We start from the raw sequence: 23,091 nt of genomic DNA, 5'->3' as shown, positions 1-23,091 counted from the left end.
ATGGACTCTGGAAGCAGAGAGTGTAGTAATTAAGAGCAGTTCTGGGCCGGTGCCGCGGCTCACTAGGCTAATCCTCCACCTAGCGGCGCCGGCACACCGGGTTCTAGTCCCGGTCGGGGCGCCGGATTCTGTCCCGGTTGCCCCTCTTCCAGGCCAGCCCTCTGCTGTGGCCAGGGAGTGCAGTGGAGGATGGCCCAGGTGCTTGGGCCCTGCACCCCATGGGAGACCAGGAAAAGCACCTGGCTCCTGGCTCCTGCCATCGGATCAGTGCGGTGCGCCGGCCGCAGCGCGCCAGCCGCGGCGGCCATTGGAGGGTGAACCAACGGCAAAGGAAGACCTTTCTCTCTGTCTCTCTCTCTCACTGTCCACTCTGCCTGTCAAAAAAAAAAAAAAAAAAAAAAAAAAAAAAAAAAAAAGAGCAGTTCTGGCTGGCACCACAGCTCACTAGGCTAATCCTCCGCCTGCGGTGCCGGCACCCTGGGTTCTAGTCCCGGTTGGGGTGCTGGACTCCATCCTGGTTGCTCCTCTTCCAGTCCAGCTCTCTGCTGTGGCCCGGGAAGGCAGTGGAGGATAGCCCGAGTGTTTGGGCCCTGTACCCGCATGGGAGACCAGGAGGAAGCACCTGGCTCCTGGCTTCAGATTGGCGCAGTGCCGGCCGTAGCAGCCATTTGGGGGGGGGGGTGAACCAACGGAAGGAAGACCTTTCTCTCTGTCTCTCCTGTCTCTCTCTTTCTCTCACTAACTCTGCCTGTCAAAAAAAAAAAAAAAAAAAAAGCAGTTCTAGGGGGCCAACGCTGTGGCACAGTGGGTTAATGCTCCACCTGTGGCGCCAGCATCCCATATGGGTGCTGGTTCTAGTCCCAGCTGCTCCTCTTCTGATCCAACTCCCTGCTATGGCCTGGGAAAGCAGTAGAAGATGGCCCAAGTGCTTAGGCCCCTGTATCCACATGGGAGACCCAGAAGAATCTCCTAGCTCTTGGCATCGGATCACCTTAGTTCCAGCCTTTGCAGCCATGTGGAAAGGGAACCAGTAGATGAAGAGCTTTTTCTGTCTCTTCCTCTCACTGTCTGTAAATCTATATCTCAAAAAAAAAAAAAAAAAAAAAAAAAAAAAAAAAAAAATCTTAAAAAAAAAAAAAAAGAGCAGTTCTGGATTTAAATTGTCAACATTCAAATCCTGACTCTTTTTACTAATGAGGTAACCTTGACAAAATAGTCTCTTTGGGCCTCATTTACTGTAAGAATTAAACAAGATCACACATACACAGCTTTTAGAATAGTGCCTGGTACATGATAAATGTTCAGTACTGGTTATCTAATACATATTATTATAAGAGAAAATTTCAAAGTACATTTTCCTTTATTACCTCCCTCTACATGCATCATGCCCTTTCCTTCTCTGACAATTTAAGGTTTAACCATCTTCCAAAGCTAAGTTTAAAATCCACTGTCAACAAAAAGTTTTCCTTAACCACTTCAGCCTCCAGGGTTATTCCTTTTTAAGGAATATTCAAACCATGATTTGTAGCAATTATTTCATACTTAGCACATTTGTCCTGTTAGATTTCTGACTTTGCCTCAACTACTAAAAGCTCTCTGAAGGTAGAAAGGACATCTCTTTTTATGAAAGAAAAAAACGTCATCTAATGGCTTTTGAATTAGAAAGACTTGGGTTTTATACCTGGCTTTATTACTGTGTGGGGTGTTGTTTTTTTTCTTTGATCCAGTTATATGATTTAGATATATTATATATATATATGATTTAGATATATATTATTTAACTTCTCTGTGACCCAGTTTCCCTTCTGAATAAATATAAGATAAAAAAGCATAAGATAGTTAAGATATTAGAATAAAAGGTCCATATCTCACAGGGCTGTTACAAAATAGACTCTGGGACCTAATAAGCACCCGTTTTTTAAAAAAAATATTTATTTATTTATTTGAAAGTCAGAGTTACACAGAGGAGAGGTAGAGAGAGAGAAAGGTCTTCCATCCGCTGGTTCACTCCCCAGTTGGCCACAATGGCCAGAGCTGCACCGATCCGAAACCAAGAGGCACGAGCATCTTCTGGGTCTCCCATGTGGGTTCAGGGACCCAAGGACTTGGGCAATCTTCTACTGCTTTCCCAGGCCATAGCTGGGATCAGAAGTGGAGCAGCCAGAACTCAAACCGGCGCCCATATGGGATGTCAGCACTGCAGGCAGCAGCTTTACCCACTACGCCACAGCGCTGGCCCCAGAAGCATCCTTTAATGGTGATGATTATTGTTTATTTCTTCATAATCCACAGAGCCCTTAGGAGGAAAACTAGAATGCAATAAACACCTCCCCCAAGTAAGATATCTGAATTAAGATATTCCCCAAATCTCATGGATAAGTATAAGTCTACTAACATTGAATTGACACTTCTCTAAGATTTATTTACTTGAAAGTCAGAGTTACACAAAGTCAGGGTTATACAGACAAAGAAGGAGATGCACAGAGATCATCCATCTGCTGGTTCACTCCCCAAATGGCTGCAACAACCAGGGATGGGCCAGGCTAAAGCCAGGAGCCAGGAGCTTCTTCTGGGTCTAGCACATGGATACAGAGACCCAGCGACCTGGGCCATCCTGTGATGTTTTCCTAGGAGCATTAGCAGGAAGCTGGGTTGTAAGTGGAGCAGCCAGGACTTGAAATGGCACCCATATGGGATGCCAGTGTAAGCTGTGGCTTAACCTGCTGCACCACAGTGCAGGCCAACACTTCTTTTTTAAAGTGTAAAGAAAATAGTACAGTCATTCTTGTGATTGCACTAAAAGGGTGGCTTGTTCCACCGGGTAAAAGTATTTTCATAATAGTAGTAAAAGTTATATGCCATCACATAGTTATACTACTTAATACATAATTTCTTTTTTTAAAAGATATATTTATTTATTTGAAAGTCAGAATTACACAGAGAGAGAAGGAGAGGCAGAGAAAGAAAGGTCTTCTATCTGCTGGTTCACTCCTCAGTTGGCCGTAATGGCTGGAGCTGTGCCGATCCGGAGCCAGGAGCCAGGAGCCAGGAGCCAGGAGCTTCTTCTGTGTCTCCCACATGAATGCAGGGGCCCAAGGACTTGGGCCATCTTCTACTGTTCTCCCAGGCCATAGCAGAAAGCTGAATTGGAAGTGGAGCAGCCGGAACTTGAACCGGCGCCCATATGGGATGCTGGCACTGCAGGTGGCGGCTTCACCCACTATGCCACAGCACCGGCCCCCATATTTTCTTTAAAACATAAAATTTGGGGTGGACATTTTAGCATAATAGCTAAGACACTGTCTCTCAAGTAAAAAATAAAAATGAATTTAAAAATCATAAAATAAAATAGAAAAACATGTATAATTTTAAAAGCTGCTATATTTTATTCATTTATTTTAAAGAGTTACAGACAGAAGGAGAAACAGAGAGAGCTCTTTCATCTGCTATTTCACTCCCCAGGTGGCCACAATGGCCAAGGCTGAACCAGGCCGAAGCCAGGTGCTTTATCTGGGTTTGCCATGTGGACAGCAGGGGCCCATGTACCTAGGCCATCTTCCAATGCTTTTCTCAAGATATTAGCAGGGCACTGGAATGGAAGTGGAGCCGGCGGGACATGAACTGGCACCCATATAGGATGCCAGCGACACAGTTGGAGGCTTCTCACACTATGCCACAATGTCGACCCAACATATTAATTAACTGTGATATTGAGCATGTCACTTTATTAGGCTTCTTTCTTTCTTTATACCATGCATAAAGACTACATCCCTCTAAGGCAATTTTCTTTCCAGCTCTAGAATGGTAGGGTTTTCATTATGAATCTGTAAAAGTAGGATAGCTTTGACTTTAGCTATGAACCAACCAAAGTAGGCTATAAAGCATATGCCAGCATTCAAATAACCTATCATGATTTATATGCTGTTTTAAGAGGTGATTTCCAAAAATATTAAAAGTTTATACATAAAGAAAAGATTTATGCTTAAAAGACTGACATCATAGTTAATCTCTTATACTTTGGCAACTCAAAAGTTGTCAGAAAACACTTTCAAGATAAATACCATTTGGCCAGCACTGTGGCGTAGTAGGCTAAGCCTCCGACTGTAGCACTGGCATCCCATACGGGCACTGGTTCATGTCCCAGCTGTTCCTCTTCCAATCCAGGTCTTTGCTATGGCATGGGAAAGCAGTTGAAGATGGCTCAAGTGCTTGGGCCCCTGTACCTGCATGGGAGACTCAGAGGAAGCTCCTGGCTCTTGGCTTCAGATCCATCCAGCTCTGGCTGTTGCGGTCATTTGGGGAGTGAACCAGTGGATGGAAGGACTTTCTCTCTGCCTCTCCCTTTCTCTATCTGTAGCTCTACTTCTCAAATAAATAATAATTTTTAAAAATTCCCCATATTAAAAAAAAAGATACGTGTCATTCAAAAGTGTTGTTTGTGGACTAGTGCCAGTACACAACTGTTTTGTTAACAGATCATGTTGAAAAGGTTACATAAAGTTGAGATAGTATAAAAAAAAAGGATAACATGCACTTAGAAACTTTCATGGTAATTTTACATGTAAGGATGTGATCATTTCTTTCAGTGATTAATTTTTATTGTCTTTTTACAAAAGCACTGGTCTATGGCAAATTGGGACACCCATACTGGAGAGGTGGTTCAATTTCTGGCCACTCTGCTTTCTATCTAGTTTTCTGCTGATGTACCTGAGTAGACAGCAGATGATGGCTCAAGTACTTGGATCCCAGTCACCCAGGTGGGATCCCCAGAAGGAGTTACTGCCTCCTGGCTTAAGCCTGGCCCAGCCCCAGCTTTTGTGAGAATTTGGGAAGTGAACCAGTCGATAGAAGATCTCTCTCAGTCTCTCCCTCTCAAATAAATAAACAAATCTTTAAAAAAAAGAGAGAGAGAGAAAAAAACCACCTTGATCTTTAATCACAAATAATTTGAGAAGCATTGTTAATGTCATCATGACAATCAAAAATGTCTTCAGAAATTGTCAAATGTCTCCTGGAAAGCGAAATCAATACCTCCTTCCTCCAGTTGAAAACCACTTATCTAAACATTAAAAATGTCATGACAATACAAATCTAAGGTGCATAATCTTAGAAGAGGAAGTGGATCAATTCAGGAAAAAATTTCCTAAGGACATGGCATCTAAGAGAATATCTTTCAATTTCCTCTTGGTCATTTTAAAAATATTCAGAGTACCTTCTATATATTCAAGGATTATGTGAAGTGATATGTGTACAGTGGTGAATGAAGACATCATTTGGTGTTTTGAAGATAATATTTCAATGGGCAAGACAGAAAATAAATGGAAAGACATAATTAAGATATTTTAAGCATTATAAGGGAAATGAAATGTTTTGATAGAAAATAACTGGAAGAAATTGCAAGGTTAGACAGAGTGAAGCAAAATTCTGATAGGGAGAAGCTGGTAAACATGCACAGAACAGCAGAGCAAGCAGTACAGGGTTATATATTCCCTTTGTATAAACTCTTTAATGACTCTTCAAAGCATTTAAAGTAAAGTCTAATCTGCTTATCATATTCTGTAAGATTCCATATGATCTGGTTCCTGCTTACTCTCCAGTTTCATCTCACAGCATTGTCACTAACATTACCCACAGTGACTTAAGCAACATAGTGTTATTTATTGAGAAGGGAATGACTAAAGGAAGGAGAGGTACAGGGGAAATTCTGTGAGGCTACAGTAAGTTTGAGATGCCTCAGAAATGTCAATAGGAAGTTAAACATACATGGCTGGAGTGGAGCCCCAAGCAGTCATTAGGGCTATGCTTTCTATGCAAGTAAGGCATTTCGAGCTATAGGAATGGATGAGATTCAGAAAAATAAGTAGAGAAAAGGGACACTAAGAGCCCTGAAAAAATGTCAACACTGATAAAGGAGATTTTGAGGTACCAGCAAGAAGAAATTTAGAACTGTGGTATTCTGGAAGACAACATACAGAAAGTGTTATGGAAGGAGTGGTCAATTATTTCCAATGCAGAGAAAGATCAAATAGCATAAGGATTTGGCAATAAAAAAAGCAGTTTCTGCTCTTCATCTCTGTCTCTCGATATCTCTCTCTGTCTCTCTCTCGATCTCTCGATCTCTTGATCTCTCTCTTACACTATCCTTCTCCCTCTTTTTCTTCTTCACCCCTTCTCTCCGGTCTGGTGGGTTTCCCCATCAATAAATCCTTTCCCTTAAAAAAATAAATAAAAGCAGTTTCTGAAGAGTACTTGGGAGGTGAGAAACTGAAGAGAGAAGCAGATACTTTTCAGGACCTGTGGCTATAAGGGAAGCACAGAAATGGAATGGTTCTAAGAGGAAATACAAGGTCAAGAGAGGCTGTTTTTCTTTTTCATTTTTTAAAATGAGAATATATTACTCTATGTATGAATGATGAGTGGAATGAAGAGCTTGGAATTAATCCAGAGGGAAATAAGGAAATTACTGTAGGGTATTAAGCAGGGGAACCACATTAGATTCGTACTCTGGGATTAACACTCTGATGTTAATATGGAAAATGAATTAGAAAAGGGGCAAGACCAAAAGCAAGAACATCAGTTAAGAGGTTGTGGCAGTAGTCCTAGCGAAAAGTGACCAACGTTTGAAATAAGGCAGCAAGAGAAGATTTTAAGGAAGTAAAACTAACTGATTGGTCAAGGGTGAACAAAGAGGAGGCAAGGAACCTCACAGGTTTTCAACCTGGCTGGCAGTGGTATCATTCACTCCTATGAGAGTGGACTTATTTCCTCAAGTTGCAGCAAAACGAAAATAGTATTGCCAAGTAGACATTCATTTGTTTGCCCCACAGCAAACACAAATAAAACACATTCAAACTCACTAACTAGGAAGGGGTCATCAGACCCTTCTCCCCCAAATTCTCCTTTCTGTAACTCACATTCAACTACTTACTGTTATAATAGCTTTCATCCAGGTACAATAACTTACACTTTAATAACTGCAAACTTCTGTGCCTTTTCTTGTTATTTCTTGCACTTAGAATGTCTACCGAACCCCTGGACCTTCTTCAGTTATTCCTATGTTCAAAACAAATACCATTTCTTCTGCCATTCTGCAGCAGGAAGTAATCTCTTCCACCTCTAAATCCAGAGCTTAATCTCTACCACTTTTACAGCACTTAATGCCTCTGACCTTGAATTCTGGAGACAACTCTTAATCAACTTTAGAGAAAAGCGGGACTTGCTATTTCTGTTCTTTGAAAGGTACTAAGATGATGTTGAATACTAACACATATATATACTGTAACATCTTCAAAGCAATGTATGCTACAGAATATTATGTCCCAAAATTTAACAGGTCATTAAAGCTCTAGGTTTAATTCCCACCTGTCACTTAATTGTGTGGCTCTGAATAGATTGGGAAATTAAATGTGTATGTGTGTGTGTATGCTGCACTAGAATTAATTAATAAATGTTACCACTATAATTGTAATCCATATGCCATTACTATAATCATTTACTTTAGTAAACAGAGAATATAAATTGATGTCAGTTAGATATGACTTTGTTATTACTTCTGAGCTCTGGGCAAGTTATTTAGCTCCGGAGCTATAGTTTTATTACCTATAAAATGGGGATAATACTCCCTATATTACAATGCTATTTTATTAAGTTGGATAATATACAGTAAGAGCTAAAATTTTACACTTCCAAGAACATGATCTGTAATTAAAGACCTCAACCAGTGTATTGAGACAGACTTCTTTCTCTGATTGAAATAATAAGTCCACATGTAGATTTGCCATGGTTTTCTGATTTGAGTGCTTATCAAAAGGATTTAATGAGCTGAGGGCTTCAGAAATATTTATTATTAGTTGGTGAAATTCAGCTGAATGTAAATAATTAATTTAGAATAAAATGAGTCAGTGATTATTTAAAGTAAAACAAAAGTGAACAGAGAAAGTAAATATTGCAAAAAAACAAGAACTGATGTTTGTGTTATTTACAAAAAACAGGAAAATGATTTCAACTTTCCAGTTCAAGCTGGCAAGAAGGGCAGGGTATACACACAGCACAGACACTGAGTTCAATTTGGCAGTAGCCCTAGGATAACTGCAGGCCAGAAAAGAGCTGAAGAGCCAAACAACACGAGTGTGATTTCCAGAACCAGAATGTCAGGAGTTAGCAGGCACTACAGTAACCATTCAATATTAACAAACACTAGAAGTGCTAACAGTTCTATTAAAAAATTAGTTTTGTGAATAAATAAATTTGGGAAACTTATATACTATGGAATAGATAGCTGTTTAATTTTTAAACTGGTATTTCATTGGCTTGACCACCAAACCCTTTTAAAAAATAACATATTCTAACATATTTAGGACAATGAAGTTTTTTTCTCACTTTGCAGATATGAAAACTGACTTCCAAAGAGGCTAAATGATTAACTACAATGTCAAATTTTTACTTGACTCTCACTTCTACTCTTTTCATCTTATTAGCACTTAGTAATATATAAGAAGTAAAGCAAAAATGAGGGTTCCTAACATTAACAGCAATTTTGGTTAATCTAGGCCCATGAAGGGAAAAAATGAGGATGAATTTTTTAATCCCCTTTCTTAATTGAACAGACCTAAATCCTTAACGATAGTTCTAATTTTTTACTGTTTATATTTCTGTTCTTCTATTGTAGTGGTAGTGAAATATCTATCTTTACAATCTGCCACTTTCTCGTTAATAAGAACTGACTTTCCTCAGCTTTCTGCTCATTAGAATTAGTGTTAGCCACAAGCTTGGATTGTACTCTCACTTCAACCGGTACTCCTACAGTGATGGGATAGGACCCTGCTCTTAAAATAGGCTATGCACATTCATCTGGGAGATGTGGCCCAGTGCCAGAGATATTTAAAGTTACAGGATAATCCTGGTACATCCTCTTGAATCAATATTTTACTAAGATTTATGGGTGGGAGTTCGGGGGGTAGTTCTTAAATGAAAATAAATGCATTATAAATCACAATACAAAAGTCACCAAGAATTTTTAAGGTAAAAAAAAGAAATGTCAAAGGAATTTTTGCAGTTAAGGCAAACTCCCTTGGATGATGTCTTACTGGCCTCTCAAGGTTATGCCTACACTCTCCTCTGATGGATGTCAGTGGATATATATTCCACAGGGATCTAATTTTAGTTCTTAACTAGAGCTGAAGGTCAGCCACCTAAATCTGATAGTTCTAAACTTTTGCCCTCTGTTTTCAGCACATGACAGAGAGTGTGCATGTGGGAGATGAATAGAGAGAGAGAGAGGAAGAGAAAACATATAAGAGTGAACATGTTAAGACCTATTCAAAATTTGTATTTTATAAAAATATCAGTTAATGACTTATTGCTGGACTTCTAAAATGTGCTTTAAATAAAGGTTAGAGAATATTCTGGAGGCCAAATTTGGAACTTCTTTATAAAAAACTAAAGTTGAGATTTTCTAAGTGAATACTCACATAACTGAGTCTATGTATATTAGCTTAATATTACAAACTTTGGAGTTTTTCCTACTTGTAGTATGGAAAGCAGTGGTAATTCTCAGTTTTTACTTAATGGATATTGCTTCTGTGAATGAGGTTTTATCTCACTCCTAAATTTCTTTCCTTTTTTTTTTTTTTTTTTTTTTGACAGGCAGAGTGGACAATGAGAGAGACAGAGAGAAAGGTCTTCCTTTACCATTGGTTCACCCTCCAATGGCTGCCGCTGCCGGCGCACTGTGGCCAGCGCACTGTGCTGATCCGAAGGCAGGAGCCAGGTGCTTCTCCTGGTCTCCCATGGGGTGCAGGGCCCAAGCACTTGGGTCATCCTCCACTGCACTCCCGGGCCACAGCAGAGAGCTGGCCTGGAAGAGGGGCAACCGGGACAGAATCCGGCGCCCCGACCGGGACTAGAACCCGGTGTGCTGGTGCTGCAAGGCGGAGGATTAGCCTAGTGAACCGCGGTGCTGGCTCTCACTCCTAAATTTCATCTCTAGCTTCCCTTTCTGCACATGAACATTTTTTAGCAATACAATCCTCCTGGCTATGTTCTATATTATACTTACACTGCCAAAAAAGATTGAAAAGCGAGCTCTGAGAAACAACAATTAAATATGTTTGGCTCAATTTTCTCTGCTAATTAGCAATCCTAAGAAAGACATGTTGCATCACCAAGAATTCATTAACAGATGGGAAAGACAGCTTAGGTGCAAATGCTAGCTTATACGACCAAGCAGCTACTCTGACTGATGTAGGGTAGAAATGGGCATGTCAAAACATTTTACTTATTTTCAAACACTGCACCAGTCAATGTTGCTTCTCTCACAAATTGAATCTTTATTTTTCAAGAAATCTTTTTCTCTACTGCCCACGTGAAATACTTTGTAGTCTTTCCATATATTGGCAGGTACAGAAGTAACTTTGCTGCATATTAGAATTTACCAAATGAGAGAATACTACCTCATGTAATCTTCAGTGAGTTCTTAGTTTAAGTTATAGCTTGATTTTGCAGCATACTAACCAGCCTCCAACACAGGCACCGTCATGACAATGTATACATCTTATATTTGTGGTTGATATAGATCCTGTTCCCATGGACTTCTAGAGGCTCTTTCCCTTTTCAGTGTTCTTTGCTATTCACAACCCTTTTAGAGTTTCCTTACTTTGCCTCCAATGCTAATCTACTCCATAACGCTGAAGTACTTACTCTGAAATAGTCCTATCTTGAATCACTGGTTATCAGTTCTATAGCTCAGTCATGTATAGAAGACAGACTCTGATGGTAAGCTGATGTATGAACTAAATATTTCTGCCTCCTTTCACTCCTCACCCTTCCTCATTCATATAAACTAAAGCCCTAATCCACAATGTGATAGCAGATGGAGACAGGACTTTTGGGAGGTAATCACAGTTAAATTAGGACATGAGGGTGAGGGCCTGGTCTGGAAGGATTGGTGCCTTTAAAAGAGAGCCTGTTGGGGCCAGCGCTGGGTCACGGCAGGCTGAGGCCCTGACCTGAAGTGCTGGCATCCCATATGGGTGCCGGTTCTAGTCCCAGCTGCTCCTCTTCCAATCCAGCCCTCTGCTGTGGCCTGGGATAGCAGTGGAAAGTGGCCCAAGTCCTTGGGCCCCTATACCTGTGTGGGAGACCCAGAGAAAGCTCCTGGCTCCTGGCTTCAAATTGGTGCATCTCTGGCCACTGATGGCAATTTGAGGAGTGAACCAGCAGACAGAAGACTCCTGCCCCGCCTCGCCTCTCTGTAAATCTGCCTTTCAAATAAATAAATAAATCTTAAAAAAAAAAAAAAAAAAAACACTCTCATTTTGTAAGACACAAATGCATCTCATGGGTGCCAGCACCGTGGCTCACTTGGCTAATCCTCCGCCTGCGGCGCCAGCATCCCATATGGGTACCAGGTTCTAGTCTTGGCTGCTCCTCTTCCAATCCAGCTCTCTGCTGTGGCCCAGGAGGGCAGTGGAGAATGGCCCAAGTGCTTGGGCCCTGCATCCACATGGGAGACCAGGAGGAAGCACCTGGCTCCTGGCTTCGGATCGGCGCAGTGCTGGCCGTAGCGGCTATTTGGGGAGCGAACCAACAGAAGGAAGACCTTTCTCTCTGTCTCTCTCTCTCACTGTCTAACTCTGTCAAAAAAAAAATGTATCTCTCAGGCTTACTATAATTGTTTAACATAGGCAACATCTGAGAGAACACTGTATAGAGTAAAAGATACCTTATATGTAACTAATGAAAAACAAAACAATTGAAGTAAAGAGAGCACCTGGATTTAAACACTAACTCTGCTCCTTGTAGATTCATGATCTTAAGCAATTTTTTTTAAATCATTTGAACTTCAATTCATTATCTATAAAAATAGGGATGAGAACCAGGATATATAAATGTGAAATGAAGCAGCATTTTTAAAAACCTCTCGCATAGTGCTTGGGGAAGAGTAGGAGACTAATGTACACTTTCATAAAGATGGTCAAACAGATGAAGAAAGAATACCAGACACATTCTACAAAGCCAAGAGTTATGGATTTTTAAGAGGTTTTTAACCAATATTTACCTTTTAATGGCAAAGCCTTCTGAGAAAGATAATTGGTAATGTATAAACATAACACTGCAATTCTGTATTAATTCTACAGATCCTATGGTGTCCATTTGTGAGTGCCTATATACACAGCCTAGATGCAGGCTCACATGAAAATTCTTCCAATTTAAAATTCAATGCATGCAAATTATTCAAGAGAAATATATTTTAAGTGACAAGAAGCCTATTTTAGGTTAAGGAGCTATAAAAGAACATAATTCAAGTAATTTACATTATTAGGGAGACCAGATATGTGTAAAATGAATAAGGAATGCTATCTTACTATATATATTATAAACTTATATTATTATATATTATAAGTATATATTATATACTTATATTATTATATATTATATATATTAAAAGGCTGATGGAATATAAAATTCAGCTACAGTAAGCTTCCTAATAAATGTATTGGGTAGTAAGTAAAGAAAAAAATAAAAAGAGAGACAGCAAGGAGGTAGGCAAGTAAGCCAAATGTTGGATTATATGAACAGAAGTAGAGAGGAATATGAGTAAACTAACACAGTCAACCAAAGCAGATTTGGAATAAATCTAAGTAAAAGCTTTCTAAATCAGAGCTACCCAAAAGTAGAGTGGCTGCTGTGAGCTTCCTATTACTAAAAGTATTGAATCAGACTGTGATGATCCTTAGTGTGGGATACTTTGGATAGAATCACTGTACCATGAGATACTCTGAGTTCCTTACTAAGGTGCTGAGTTCCTTGATGCTGACCCTTGCAAAGATCCCCGAAGACAAGAAAGGAAACCAAACATTTGTTTTGAGTTCCAGCTCTTCCACTCAATAACTGTGACTCTAGGTAACTCAACCTTTCCATTTTCATCTACAAATAGTAAAGTTGAGAACACTGGAAATGTATGGTCAGCAAAGAACTCTTTCAATCCCCTAAAGGTTTTCCATTAATTGAAAAATGTACAAATTCTCCATTTACCTTAACATAAGATAAAAATTTGTAAGGAAGAGCTAACCGTTGGTTAAAAAAAAAAAAAAAAAAAAAGGCCTGCATTTTTGGCAAATGAAAAAATCAATCTGAAGCATCTAAAAAGAATCTACAACATGCCTAGGTCCTAAAAGTCAAGTACTGGATTGCCTGTGGGAAGAGTTGACAGAGATATCTTCACTAGTTATCCTATCCAGTCACTTACACTGGAAGCATACTTTTCTGTTTTCTGTCAATGGTGATAAATAGTTCAACATCAAAGATTTGTTTATGCTCTGCACCAACTCTCAAGTTTTGGATGCCTAAAATCAGAAAATGAATACAATCAATTCATAAGCTACACAGCAGGTCAATCCAATTATTAATAAGGGACAGAATGGTGGAGCACTGGGCTGTGAGGCCAGACAACTTAGGTTTCAATCACAGCCTCCTACTTCACTAGTTTAGGCAAGTATTTTCTCTGCATGCCTTTGTTTCCTCATCTGTAAAATAAATGAAATAAAAGCACATACTTTATAGCTTTGTTGTGAGATTAGATGTGTTAATACACATCTGATGCTTGGAATGGTGATGGACATATATGCTATCTACTAGTACTTATGCTAAAAAAAGCTTGAGATATAATTCATATGCCATGAAGTTCACTGTTAAAGTATACAATTCACTGTTCTACAGAATATGTATTCACCATGTGCAACCATCATTACTATCTAATTTTAGAACATTTTCATCACACTCCCCAAAGAAACCCAATATGCATTAGTAGAAACTCTTGATTTCCCTCTTCATAGCTCCTAGCAAAAACCACTAATATACTTGATCACTACAGACCTGTCTATCTCAGACGTTTCATGTTAAGGGATATGTGGATATGTGGCTTTTTTGTGTCTGGTTTCTTTCACTTAGCATAATGTTTTCAAGATTCATCCATGTTATGGCATGTATCAGTTACTTTATTCTTTTTTATGGTCAAATATAATCTTGTATGGATATATTTTTGTTTATCCATTTACCAGATGATGAATGCTTGGGTTGTTTCCAACCCAATAATGCTTCTATGAACATCTGCGTGTAAGTTTTTGTGCGAACATGTTTCCATTTCTTTTGGGTAGATATCCAGGAGTACAATTGCTGGGTCATATGAGAGTATTTCTAAAAGTTTGTGGAAGATGAAATTTAAAAATATGTTGGGGCTGGCATAGTGGTACAGTGGGATAAGCTGCTGCTGGCAATGTCAGCACCCCATTTCAAGTGCCAGTGTGAGTCCCAGCTTCTCTACTTCCAATCCAGCTTCCTGCTAATGTGCCTTGGAAGGCAGTACATGAAAGACCAAGTGCTTGGGCCCCTGCCAACCATGTGGGAGCACCAGATAGAGTTCCTGGCTCCTAGCTTCAGCGTGGCCCATCTCTGGCTGTGCAGCCATTTGAGGAGTGAACCAACAGACAGAAGACCTCTGTCTCTCCCTCTTTTTTAAAAAATTTATTTATTTATCTGAAAGGCAGAGTTACAGAGAGCCAAAGGCAGAGAGAGAAGAGAGCAAGAGAGGCCTTGCATCTGCTGGTTCACTCCCTAGATGGCTGCAATAGCCGGAGCTGCACTGTAACAAAGCCAGGAGCTTCTTCCAGGTTTCCCACATGGGTGCAGGGGCCCAAGGACTTGGACCATCTCTCACTACTTTCTCAGGCCATAGCAAAGAGCTGGACTAAAAGTGGAGAAACCAGGACTTCAACCAAAACCCATATGGGATGCCGGCACTGCAGGCAGTGGTTTTACCCGCTATGCCACAGTGCCAGCCCCTCCCTCTCTTTCTGTAACTCTGCATTTCAAATAAATAAAAAATTAACCTTAAAAAAAAAAGACAGTCTTGGTAAAAGATAACCTCACTGAATATAAAATTCTTGGTTAGTTTTTTTTTTTTTTCAAGATTTATTTATTTGAAAGGCAGAAGAACAGAGAGGGACAAAGAGAAAGAGATCTTCCATTTGCTGGTTCACTGCCCAAATGGTTACAATGGCTGGAGTTGGGCCATGCCAAAGCCAAGAGCCTAAAATGCCATACAAGTCTCCCACATGGGTGGAAGGGACTCAAGTACTTGGACCATCTCTCACTACTTTTCCAGGAGCATTAGTAAGGAGCTGGACTGGAACAGGATATGGAATGCTGGCATTGCAAATTGAGGTTTCACCTCTTATACCAGGGGATTTACTTTTCTTTGATTTCTGAGTATGTTATCCCAATGCCTCTGATCGCTGCTTCTTTTCCTTTTTTTTTTTTTTTTTTTCCTGATAGGCAGAGAGGACAGTGAAAGAGAGAGACAGAAAGGTCTTCCTTTTTCTGTTGGTTCACTCCCCAAATGGCCGCTATGGCCGGCACGCTGCGGCCCGCATGCTGCGCTGATCCGAAGCCAGGAGCCAGGTGCTTCCTCCTGGTCTCCCATGTGGATGCAGGGCCCAAGGACTTGAGCCATCCTCCACTGCACTCCCGGGCCACAGCAGAGAGCTGGACTGGAAGAGGGGCAACCGGGACTAGAACCCAGGGTGCTGGCGCCACAGGCGGAGGATTAGCCTAGTGAGCCACGGCGCTGGCCTTTGTTGTTGTTGTTTTTAAGATTTATTTATTTATTTGAAAGTCAGAGTTACAGAGACAGAGAGATCTTGCATCCACTGGTTCACTCCCCAGATGGCTGCCAAGGCCAGGAGCCAGAAGCTTCTTCTAAGTCTCCCACAGGAGCCCATTTGGTCCATCTTCTACTTTATCCAGGCCATTAGCAGAGAGCTGGATCCGAAGTGGAACAGCTGGGACATGAACCAGCACCCAAAACACTGGCCCATGACCTCCATTTCTGTTGAGATGTCAAATGTGAATTTCAGTTGAGTTTCTCTTGTGAGAAGTCATTTTTCTCTTCCTGCTTTCAAGATTTTCTGCTTGTTTTTGGCTTTTAGCATTTTTACTATGATGTATCTACTTTCAGATCTCTCTTGAGTTTTGGCACCGTTTCTGAATGCATAGTTTCCAATAAGTTTAGGAAGTTTTCAGCAATTATTTCTTTCAGTGTTTTTCTCCCCTTTCTTCTCTCATTCTGGAATTCCCTTTACGCATATGTTGGTGTGTACTTGCTGTCTGACATTTCTCTGAGGTTTTCTTCATTTTCTCTGTTGATATATATTCAAGTCTGCTTATTCTTCTTTCTTCCAGTTCTAATCTACTGTTGAGCTTCTCCAGAAAATTTCTGTATCAGTTGTTGTACTTTATTAAGCTCCAGAATTTCCTTCTAGCTTTTAAAAAAAATCTATCTCTGTATCAGTATTTTCCATTTGATATAGCACAGTTATACTTTCCATTACTTCTTTAATCATGGCTTCCTTTAGTTTTATGAACATATGGATGATTGTTATTTTGAAGTCCTTTTGTTACTTGCTTTTTTTTTTTCCTGTGTATGGATCATTCGTTCCATGTTTCAGTTTTTCTGGGAGACTGGATATTTTCTGTACTGTGTCAACTCCATGTATTCTTCAACCCAGAATTCATTCTTTCCCCTGTTCTAGGACTTGCTATTGTTATTTGCTTATTTTTCTTCAGTGACTGGTTGAATTACTTGAGTGACCCCTATTCTCCTCCCTCCCAGTAGTGTGAAGTCCCAACACTGTACCTTAGAGAGCATAACCATGGTTATACCACAGTAGTCCTAGGATGACAGTGGCTTTGGCAGTCCCTTCTTTGACTTTTCCTCACAGCACTCAGATGACAATACTAATTGCTGACTGATTGCCCTATTGTCTTCAACAATTTCCTGGAGTAAAACTCGCATGACAAATTGGTCCAATCTATTAGGGCTCTTTCAATAAACTCTCCCAGAAGACCTCATGCACAGTAAACCCACCCAAAATGCAACCTATTTGTATATTCAATTAGGGCACCATTGGAGGTGGGAGTCCCTTTTTTTTTTCCCCTCTCGTGGTCTCTCCTCACAGGCAAGCATCTCTTTCTCTCTCTCTCTCTCTCTCTCTCTCTCTCTCTCTCTCTCTCTGAGCTTTTTTCTTGGAGGGGTCACCAGAATTCACACCTGGAGGTATACTCACTTTAAATAAATTCTGCTCTCATTACTGTACTTTACTTATGCCTCTGCTTTGAATTCTTATCTTACACAGGAGCAAGAGCCTGGAATAAAAGCTGGGAAACATGTTCTCACAACATTTACACAAAATACCTGTGCCCTGGCTCTGATACTCAGGGCAGGGACAATGACATGCTTCTGAGGGGCACTCCCACTTTAGGAACTGAGAGAACTGAAGGGGTACAGCAAGCTCAGACCTCCTTGGCTTGCCACTGTGGTCCCAGTATTCCCAACAGTGTCATAACCAAGTTACAGCTTCCATCTCATGAGTGGGGGCTGGATGTAGGGAAGGGAATCCCTACCTCTCAATTTCACTTCTTCAGAATTTAGTCTCAGCAACAGGTAGCTGAAAACAGGGTAAGAAATGCTGAGAAGGAAAGCCCTCCACTGGGAGCTAGGAGAAAAGGGAACACTGTTTTTAGCTAAAAGTTTGGAGGAGACTTTCCATTCCATTCAGCTGAGAGAGTACAGGGAGTAAGCAGATGTCAGCTCAAATACTACACATTTTCACTTTTCTTACCAAGTGTTAGGAAACGTTCTTAAATAACTATTTTTATTTTAAATTGACTATATTCTCTTGGGATTATTACAAGAGACCTTAAATGGTGGCTCAAAAAAATAATTTTCAACAGCTTCACTGGGCAGCAGGTGTATAGCATTCCACACACTGTCAAGGATGAAATCTCTTCAGAAATTTTTATATGAAAAACTGCATATGAAACTTAGGTAAAAATCAAAGATACTGTTTTCCTCATGCAAGACAGAAATCCTAAAACAATGATCCAAAGATCATGCATGGAGGCCACACCAAGGGCTGACCTAAGTCAGAAGAGCTGTTCCACCCTTTCAAACTGAGGCTTTTAATGTTTTGGTAAAACAACTAAAATGAAAAGCAAAGTTTGGAATGATATTTTAAATTGTTTTATTTTAATGACTGTGAGGATTCATCTTGCCCTATGATACAATTCAGTACTTTTAATTCAAATATTGTGCCAGATTCCAGCTGGAGAGAATCTTTAAAAAGTTAAAAGGTATCAATGTATTTGGTATTATATGTGTATGTTTTAAAGAGATCAAGATATTGAAATTTTCCTTTAAAGCTTTTGGTTTCAAAGTGAGAACTGTCCTTGCAGTGTGTATCAAAATATGCCCTCAGGTGAAGACATCAAGTAAATTTTGAATCAGATTTGCAAGACATACAAAGTTCATTTTGTTTTAATAAAAACTAGAGTTTCACCATTTCAAATGACCAAAATAAGTATAAAGGGCTTTCAGAATAAGCATCTGTGTCTCAAGCTATTTTCTAAGCACAGCCTCATCATCTAGGATTAAAGGTTCTATGTTGACACATTTTCCTTCAGGGGATTTAATATAAATAATCATCCATTCAGTTTCTATAGTCCACAAAGGCAATCTTCAGCATGCTTCTGTAACTCAGAGAGTGCCAAGCCAAACACCACAGGCAAACAGCCAACTTATGAACCTGGGACTAACATAGGGTCTGGCACACAGGAATTGCTGAAAAATATTTGTGAATTATAGAGATATTCAATATGTGAAGTATATCTGAGTCCAGGGAAAAAGGTGGAAAGATAAAATGTTTAAATAGAAAAACAAATTTTTGTATTCATACACTCACACATTTATTTCACTCCATAAACTGGCCTGGAAAGTAGCTCCAAATTTAATAATATTTTTATGATCCCCCAAAGAAGTATATTAGGTAATCAATATTCAATTTTAGAGAAAATACATAATTAAAAAATGAAAGTACTAGTCTTTGCTTATGCCTCCACACTATTATAACATGCTATATAATTACAGTCTAATATTATAATCTATAATATAAAAGTTTAAAATACAGAAAACAGAAATATTATCCACAGCATTTAGTGAATTTCCTTGTAGTCATGTTTCATTGTATAGAGTTTTTACTGGTCTTACATGGTTGTGTGCTTTTGTATCCTGCTTTTTCAGCGAACATTATGATATGTTCAAGTCATAAGAATTCTAGGTTCCATTAAATCTCTAATTTCCCTTCACTCATCAACTATTTACTGCATGGTCTGATTTCATGCCATAAGCAGTGATAGGGTCCAAAATACAAGCCAGAGTTCTTGTCCTCAGAGAGTTCACAATCTCAATCTTGGCAATTACCCACACTTTCACAGAAACAAGGGCTGTACCAGCATGAGTTTGAAGACAACAAAACATGCTTGAAACCTGACTATTTTTAATTTTACTCCTTTGAGGAAAATTGCTATGTACGCAAAGATTTACCACAAACAACTAAACTTTTTTCACATTTAATAAAGTTGTGTTTTTACATTACAGTGAAATAGCTGCAATTCTTTTACTTGTTTTATGACATGTCTTTTCCAACACTTATTGCAAATTAGTATTCTTTATTTATTTTGAGGTCAGTTTTGTTTTTAAAACCAACATCAGGGCTTTCATTTCCTCAAGATGTGAATTTTCAGATTACTCATCACATTCACCCCTCCTCTCCTACGTATTTGCATGATATATTTGTTTATGTGCTGGCAAATAATCACAGACTACCATTTTAAGAGGAGAACGTAATGCAAATGCTTATATACAAATATGCAATGATCCAATGCACCTGTAATTATTTGCATTATATGCACAAACATGAGTAGTCACATTTGACTTTACCTCTCTAAAAAATTTAAGCATGCGTAGTTGGTAATTTCGTTGCTATCTTGGCAATTTAAGTCTAATTGTCTAAATGGGATCTTGAGAGATAAAACAAGGCATTAGATCATAATTTCAAATCTGCTGAAATACATCTAAAATGATAATACAAGTGTACTTCAAAGTTAGTGGAAACTGGAATTAAAAGATAAGTTTATTTTGATGCAAAATTTCTTAAGTCCACACACCGATATTTTCCATGAAACTTCTGAAGTACCCTTTTAAGATGGAACTATGGAGCAGTGAGTACTGAAAGAGTTGCATATAACAATCTATTTTCTGCATCAGGCTCCACTACTTTCTAGCGATGAGAGTTGGAAAGTTGTCATTCATGTAAGCCTCAAGTTTCCTACTGTAAAACAGGAATGGTGATGTGCTAGCACTACTGGCACAAAATAAGTCTCCGTAAAAATGCAAAGCACAACATGTATGTTGAATCAGGACTGAGGATCATTAAATTATAACCATCTCTTTAAAAGTTTAGTATAATCAGTTTTATTTTTTGGAGGCCACTGTTTCTTTAGACTTCTAAATTGTCACAGGCTTTTTATATAACAAAGTTGTGTTCTTCAGTGACAGTACATAGTTTATGGAAAGGAGTGCTGCTGTCACCAAGTAGCAGCTGGGAGAAGGCTCCAGAGACACACTTAGGAAAGAGAAAAAGAGAACTAATGCAGAAAAACAAATTGTGCAGTAATCTGAGTTCCTTTTATTTTTATATTAGGCTTAATGTGGAGAAATACCTATTCTTCTACATGTTTCTACACTGAGAACTTCAATAGTTTTGATGTCAATATCTAAAAAGAGCTTTAGGCATGAAAGAATCTCTAATGGTTTTAACCCTTAGAGACCAAAATAGATTTGTTTGCCAACATTTTTCCATTAAGGAAGATTATTACCTAGCCAGGTCCCTAATGACATTTGTTTATAACAGACCTCCCAGGAAACAGATATCTATACACTATGAGAATGAGTACTACCATAGTAGTTACTGTCTCCAGAAATCTAAAAGTCAATACAGGAAAATCTTTGTATCTGCAGAGTCAACCAACTGCAGACTGAAAATATTTGGAAAAAAACTGCAATTGAACTTCAACATGTATAGACTTTTTGTCATTATTTCCAAATAAGTACTAGTTACCTTAAGTACTCTAGAGATGGTTTAAAGTATGAGGTATCTTCAAAAGGTTTTTGGAATATGCATATTATGAAAAACTATGGGGCTGGCACTGTGGCATAGTGGGTTAAGCCTCTTCCTGCGGTGCCAGCATCCCATATGGATGTTTGTTCTAGTCCAGGCTGCTCCCCTTCTGAGTCAGCACTCCACTATTGCCCAAGTCCCTGGGCCCCTGTACCCGTGTGGGAGACCCGGAAGAAGCTCCTGGCTCCTGGCTTTGGATTGGCCCAGCTTCAGCCATTGTGGCCATTTGGGGAGTGAACCAGTGGTTGGAAAACCTTACTCTCTGTCTCTCCCTCTCTCTGTCTGTAGCTCTACTTCTCAATAAATAAATAAATTTTTTTTATTTAAAAAAAAATATATGTATTTCAAATTTTTTGCACTGAAATAATCTTATCTTTTAATTCCATTTTCCATGAACTTTTTGAAGTACCCTTATGTAAGGGAGGATGTGTGGTTATAAACAAATACTATGCCATTTGATACAAGGGCTTGAGCATCAGAGATTTGGGTATCAACAAGGGGAGTCATCCCTTCTGAAAACGGAGAGAGGACTGTACTTTAAAAATGTTAGGTTTTTCTAACACCCTACAGGAAATAAACAACATCCTTTATTAACAACTGTGGGAAATTTCTACCCCTTACCTGAAATTTACACGGGGTGAGGGTATCTCTACCTTACTATATTTATTTTGACCAGCCAAAGCAGTCAAGTCAGATTTCGAAGGCACCATCAATCTATAGATACAGGATAATTTCTTCAAATGAAGATATACATATAGCAGCTGCCTTCCTAACCCTTCTATCTATCACAAGTTTGTCATAAATGATACATTCTTTTTAAATGCTTCCTTTCCATTTTTCACTTAACTTCCTTTCCCATTAGCATATAATGGCATTTTCTGTTCCTATTTTACAATATCACAGCATTCCATCATGTAAATATGTCACAGTTTTATCAAGTATTCCCTAATAGTTGGATACTTGGTCATTTCCAATCTTTTGCTATTATATACAATACTTCAATGAATAACTTTGTTCACTTGTATTCAATCTATTCATGGAATACATCTCTAAAAGTGACACAGCTTTGCCAGAATTAAAATGCATCTGTAATTTTGACAAATCTCCAGAGGGATTGTACTATTTTGCACTCCAAAAAAATGTAAGTATCTCCTGAAAACTAAGCATAAAAATACACCTGCCTGGAGCCCCATCCCCCAACTCCTGATACAGTATGTAAGTAGCTGGGTCTGAGAAGGTCTATCTTGCAAAAGCTGCCCAAAGAGCAAATCCCAGATTGAGAATCCCAATTCTAAAAGGTATTCTCGTCTAAATCCAAAAGAAAGGTGGGATTAAGTTTTCAGTCTCCAAAGTTTATACTCCATGGTCACTCATTCAACAAAGTTTTTGAGTGCTTATTATGTGCTGGGCATTCTAGATGTCAAGGACATAAAGAACGGTACCTGTTGTCAAGTTTTCTCAAGATCTAACATCAAAAGACACATGTAATTGTGAAAAAAATGTGTATGCTTTAGTGGTAGAGATTTAAATGGAATATTATGGGAAAACTGGAGAGCATAACTTCAAACTAACTGGAGTGCCAGAGGAGGCCTGCTGAAGGAGGTGCTCCTGAAATGAGCCGGAGTTAACCAGGAGAAAAGGAGAAGGTACAAGAGGGAGAGGGCATTCTGGTTAGAAAACAAAATATACAAAGGTAGACTGGAAGAAACAGAAGGGATGTGCATGTGTGCCTAACTGGAAACATTTTATATTGCTGGACTAAAATACATGGGAGAGAGAAGAAACAGACTACAAAGGCAGGCAGACATCAGATCACCAAGCACCTAGTATGTTACATTAAGAAGCCAGAAGTTTATTCTGTATCCAAGAAGAGTCCCTGAAGGGTTTTAAGGGTGGGAATGACATGGCCAGATTGCTGTTTAAATTTATGGCCAACTGACTGGAAGGACACATAACTAGGAAATGTACGAACAATTAGGAAACTGATGGAGTAATCAGATGGAGCTTGAGTTAGGGC

The 23,091-nt window shown here is 39.2% G+C and overlaps 1 protein-coding gene across 23 annotated transcripts in view; it reads right to left on the bottom strand.

Annotated features, from left to right (window-relative positions):
- Nucleotides 1–23,091, bottom strand: part of RIC8B (RIC8 guanine nucleotide exchange factor B) — a 125,351-nt gene that overhangs the window by 91,951 nt on the left and 10,309 nt on the right. The gene's annotated exons all lie outside the window — the stretch shown is intronic.

The sequence above is a fragment of the Oryctolagus cuniculus genome, chromosome 11 (assembly GCF_051225735.1).
Source record: "Oryctolagus cuniculus isolate XC-2025 breed Fujian yellow rabbit chromosome 11, ASM5122573v1, whole genome shotgun sequence".
Taxonomy (NCBI): domain Eukaryota; kingdom Metazoa; phylum Chordata; class Mammalia; order Lagomorpha; family Leporidae; genus Oryctolagus; species Oryctolagus cuniculus.
Note: the sequence above shows the minus strand (reverse complement) of the source record. Positions and strands in the feature narration are given on the sequence as shown.